A 6,189-nucleotide genomic window follows, 5' to 3' on the forward strand; every position below is an offset into this window, starting at 1 on the left:
GAACTATTTAAAATGTATTCAATAATGTGCTATTTTTTTGACATGGTTTTTCAGTTGGTTATTCCCTACCATACATTCTCTCCAGTCAGATCAGTTTCATCTCTGTGCGTCCATTACAGACGTAAGTTCAGGATGTGTTTAGCCTAGCTAAGCAAAACGACTGCGAGCAGGAAAAAATACACCTTCCAACAACTCCAAAGCTGTCTGATTTACATGCTGTATCTTTTAACAAAGAAGCTAGTCACCGATCCATCCAAGTGTCAGCTGGGTTTTGTTGTCAGTAGAGTACCAGTAGCTCTAACCTCAAACCTGGCAACTCAACAAATAGCTTCAATGATAACTGCTGCTAAAACCACAGTGTCTCCTTTTAACAGTTATTTTTTACAGCTATTCAAGAAACATATGAACCAGACAGACTTGGAGTTGATGCTGATTTTCAGGAACACAAACAAACCACTAGAAATATGCAGGATTGTGGTGAAGTGGCCATTTGAGATGAGCTGAGGATTGATGGCTACTGTACAGTTTCTTTGAAAGGTTTTGAATTTATTACATCTAACTTGGTGAAATATGTCAGTTTAAGAGTTGTAGTTGCTGTAAGTCAATTAACAACAACATGCACAGTTTAATCCATCTCATCCTAGCTTGTCGCTATTTTCCTGCCTACAAAGCTCTGATTGGTTGATTGTTTCTCCAACTGGTTAAAACAGCCTTCAATGACAACAACAGCAGACGTGTTTGAATCAGTGAACAAAACTGATATCAGCAGTGACTCAGAGGTCAGGATCCAGGATATGATTTATTATTTGGAGGGCCCAGAATTTTCAAAATAAAAGAAAAATGTTAACACAATTTAGAAATACCAGGGAACAATTTCTTGAAACATTAAACAAATAAATATAAAAAAATCCCCATGGCATACAGTACACTGGACTTTCCAACCACAACAACAAGCACAAATAAACAGTCGACAGGACGTGATGTCGACTCATTTGCTTATTTAATTCACCCTGTTCTCTCTGTAAGTATGATTTCTCATTTTCAAAAACATGCTTCATTTTTTTAATCATTACGTGAAAGTGAAAATATAAACTGTGGCCTTTTTTCTTTCTTGTTGTTCCTTGTGATGCAATTCAGTGAAGAGATGGAAGAGAAAAAAACAAATACATATAGCAGAATTACCCTGTTATCAGTGCCTGGGCTTTTTGTTAAAGCTTCCTTTGTCTAGTGCTCTTTTGCTATGGATTAGACTTAGTGCACCCTGTAATAGAAGCAAAATTTAAAGTTAATCAATCGTAAATGAAAATATATTTGGCTTATTTTTTGCAGGGGCAATCCTTTTATACCATGAATACTGAAAAGAATAAGTAGAGAAAAAAAAATAAACGTCAGATTACTGTAAAACAGAATAACTACAATAGAATACTCCACTTTGTAATTTTTTGGAAATGTTCAAAAATGAATGATGAGAATAATTTGTTACTTTATTTTATTATATTTTAAGATGTTTTAATTGAACCATGTGTTACTGAAGACGAGCCTGTGAGGTTTCCTGTGTGACGGTCACGGTTAGAGGCCACAGTTGGGGACGTCCCATCCCAGCTGGCAACAGATGATACAAAATATCAGAAAAAAAAATAGAAATGAAAAAAACATACAAAAACACAGCAGTTACACTTTTCCCCCAGTGTGTGGCTGAGTGCCTCAAATCTGTATTTCATTGTATTTTTCTACACTCCCATTTTCTTAATTATTTCCGGTTAATGTTGTATTCTTTTACTTAGTTTTTATGTTATATAATTATTAATGTCCTTATGGTTGCTGTTATTGTTGATGTTGTTATTATTATTATTACACTTTGTTTTTATTGCAGATCAGTGGAGATGTTGGGGGACAAGTTCTTTTTGATTTCTGTGCTGAGGGTTTTATTCTTCCTCGTACCAGCCCAACAGTTGGCCGTTCGTTGCCTGTTGGTTCTCATCTTGTAGTTATTCAATGAGGTTCATGTTCATGACCGTTCTGTAGCAATAAATGTGCCATTTTTATAATGCAGCGCTTTGAACGCCTCTTTCTTTTCATTCTTTACAATGTAGAGGGAACTGACATGCAGTGCCAACCCGATCTCACTCCCAACTCGTCAAATACCGCCAATTGGGCTGCGACCCTCGGCATCAGAAACAGACGCACGGAGGCACCCTTTAGCAACAGTATGTGACGAACGAGGCTTTCAACTAGCTCCAGTGTTAACCCACCCGCTGCGTTAGTTGACGGTCGGAGAATGACGTAGTATTAATAGCATGAGTGTCCATTCAGGGCAGGCGAGATGGGTGGTGGACGGGTCAAACAAACACAAGACTTTCAACCAAGAGACCAGTGTTTGTGTCCCGTGTGAAACTAAAAGTAACGTTGACTTATTTTGTCACGTCAGTCGTTAGTCACGGGACTCGTCAGTATCGTCAAACCCGTGAGTTGCTATTCAGTGAAGTTAACGTCAACCAAGACCGTTTCCTAATCCTAACTAAGTGGTTGTGTTGCCTAAACCTAACTTCCTGTGAAAACAGAAGTTTACTTTTGAAAGGACACTATGCATGTAACATGCGTATATTGACATGCCGTCCCTGTTCTGTCCAAAAGTAACACAAGAGGGGTCCCCTGTGCGTCAGTCACAGTTGGGAGTGAGAATGTGTTGGCAGTGCCCATTGGTGGATGTTTGGGGAAATCTTCAATATTGCTCAGATCAACAAAAATGTTCTGACACAGTTAAAGGAATTATTTTGGGAAATATGATTAGTTGCTTTCTTTCCCAGAGTGAATTCAATTAATTGAATAACTTCTTATTTAGTTAACAGTGAAGTTTAGTTAACATTAGTATTAAAAGGTAGAAAATGAAAACACTGAAACGCTGTGGAAACACAGCAGTTAAAGGAGTCCTTACTGTGTGAGTCCTTTGTTGTGAATTCCTCTGCCCAGAGGTGTTTATACAGTATATCTGTATACACACCATTGAGTCTCTTGTAACTAGTAGTAAAATCACAAATAATGTGTTAATTAGTGAGCTTTGTGAGGTGCTTGTAGGCGTATTTTTTAACTCTAGACAGGGCAAGGCTAGCTGATTCCCCCTGTATTCAGTCTACAGTCTGACTGTGATTTAAATAACAACCCATGTGTTTATAGGATTTTTGTTAACACCCTGTTGTAACAAGCCTGAACAGCTTACACATCACGTCATTACTTTAGAGGAACGGGTTCTTCAGTGGAAGGGATTGCCTCCCGACATGATGATGCCTCTCCAATAAACTGTCTATTCATTTCAGATGAATCTTCATTTTGACTCATCGAGGTGGTTTCATCCGTCTCTGCCGGAGTCTCTGTCTCAGGGAGTGACGTCCGTTTACCTATAATTACTCGCTAGGTTTTTATGAATTGAATTCCTTATTTGAGAGCTAGAAGTGTAGATGTTTTACTGAGACATCTTTTGTTTTTAAAGAGGAAAAAAAGATCCCAATAAATCAGTGAAGGGAGGAGGTCTGACCTCGTCTTTCCCTCATAAACTGCTTTTCATCTGGCCGGGGTTTTTCCAGCTCTGTTGGAACATTTTTAAATCTGTTCAGTCAGGGATTTTTTTCTTTTCACCTGGTTGGTTCACATAGCCATAAATCAACAGGTGTGGCTGGTGGATGCTGTCCAGCTCTGGTGAACTGTTGTCATCATCATCTTTCAACATGTTTTTTTTGGTTGTCTTGAATGTAATCAGCCATATAAAATATCAACTTTGAGGAATTACATAATTTTGACATTAACATAAGTGTGCTCTTTTGGATAAATGATCTTTAAATGTTAGAGCCAAATTGCCGGTAAAAAAAGTTGATGTGAAATTCAGAAAAACCTCAAATTGTGTTATAAAAAAATACTTTTTTTAATTATATTTGCTCCAATTCAACCCACTGCTGCTTTAAGGAGCAATACAGGTAGTCGCAGAAGTAGCAGTATAGTGGTGATATCAGTAATAGAAACTGGACCTGAATTCACCAAAGCATTTTTCCCCTCTGTCTAATGATGTAACAAAACTAATGTATCTGCTGAAGGTCTGTGACCTTCACAAGAACAACAGCAGTACTGTGATACTGAGAGTTTTCTGTCAACTCACCTACAGATAAGAATAAACCCAGAACAAATCGTCTCTCTGACGCTGCTGGATTTACAGTCCCTCTTATTTGTTTATGATTGCGTTTTTGTTCTCGTACATTGCTGAATGAGGTATTTTTTTGTTATTCTACATGTTAGTTTTAGGATTATGCTTATTTTGTCTTTCATCATTCCTGAAAAAATGTGTTTTTCCATCTGAGCCACCTGGTTAAATAAAGGCTGAAGGCAGAAAATCCCTCCACTGAGGGGTCAGTTTCAGTTTGGATGACTCAAGGGATGGCAATGTCAGTCTGTTGGTAAAGTCCAGATTGCAATATCTCGACAAATATTAGATGGATTGTCATGAAATGAAACAGATATTTAAGGCCCTTAGAGTATACTTTCTAATAAATGTAGTGATCCTCAGATTTTTGCTCTAACGCCACCATGAGGTGGGCTTTTGTTTTCAACTATATTGGAGTGTTATTTTGTGAAATTTGGTACACATATGCAATGCCCCCAAGGGATGAAATGTAATAATCTGCTGTTTTTTCATTTAGCATCATAATCTGGTCAAGATTTTATTTATACCTGCAAAACTAATGACACTCTCATCAGCCTCAGTTGTACTTTGTGTTTAATGAAGAACTTTGCATCTACAGTGTTTTCATTACTTTCTTCCCCTAGTGGTCATTTGGGAGGATTTAATTATTCTCTTGTTCACCTCCTGCTATTGTTTTCATTGGTTGATTTAGTCATATGATACAGCCATGTCGTAGTTCAAAGATTCCAATCATGAAGTGCTTCTGATGTTTCATTCATGTGGTCATCTTGCAGCTCCAGCTACCTTCTTCTTTCCTTCCTCTGGTTGTGTCTTGGAGAGCTTCGCCTGTAAGTTATATTTGCACTTACAGATAATTGTGATAGTATATTATGTAATGTCTTCTGTGAAGTAACATTTAGATAATTTATTCTTTTATACCTTTAGTTTATTAACATGTGAACTAGAGGTGAGTAGCTATGATTCATTTTAATAGCTGTTTAATAGATTTCCTGTCTTTAAATCTTGTTAAAGGTTGACATTGACGTAGTAGATTATAATTATATATAATTATAATATTTGGGTATTGTTCATGATGACAAACTGTACTTAAAATCCCATGTTCTCTGAAAAGACTTTTTTTATGAGAAAGATGAACCCTTAACGTTTCGTCTGAGATAATGACTCTCTTTTGCAGATGTTTTATTGAATCTGTTTTAACCTTTTGTATTACTGCTTGGTTTGGAAATCTAAATCCGTCCAACAAGAACGGACTCAGTAGTATTGTTTAAATGGCCAGTAAGATTTCAGGGAGGTGTCGGGCGACACTCTTGGACATTTAGACATTTGCATATTTGCACAATTGTATACGTGTACTTGGGTACAAATTTCCATTTCCCTGCTCTAGCTCTGTGTTTTATTGTGTTGGCTACTGTGGGGTTCCCATGATGCATCCCACTGATAAACTTAGTTTGTTGTAATCCTCAATGTGTCAATAAAACAAATTTTGTTCCCAACTCAAAATATTGTCCCAAGGGGATCACTTGACGGCCATCTTTACGGCCATCTAGGATTTCAGAAGAAAATTAAGAATTGACATAACTTTTGAACTAGACTAAAATATCACCATATACATTTTTTTAATATGTGATGTTATTTTTGCACTGCATGATCCAAACCATGCTTATTACAATGCAACCTTTCTTTTCTTTTCTTTTTGTAGAATTAGATGGAAGTGGTGGTAGCTATAATCATGCCAAAGAAGATGTCAAAGATACACAAGAGAGATCATGGTGGTGGGTAAGTACTGCAGAAGACTTTCTGAAACTGCTATTTGTGTCCCGTGCGTCACGTTACAAGCAATTGTTCATTCGTGTCCCGTGCTCACAACTTTCACTTTCATTTTCCCTGTACAAACGTAGTAGTTTGAAGCCCAACCATGTAGTTTTTTCCTAAACCTAACTATAGTGGTTTTGTTGCCTAAATCTAAAGTGGCGCCATGGGTAACTGTAGTGGTTTTGATG

Source organism: Sebastes umbrosus, chromosome 19, assembly GCF_015220745.1.
Source record: "Sebastes umbrosus isolate fSebUmb1 chromosome 19, fSebUmb1.pri, whole genome shotgun sequence".
NCBI classification, from domain to species: Eukaryota; Metazoa; Chordata; class Actinopteri; order Perciformes; family Sebastidae; genus Sebastes; species Sebastes umbrosus.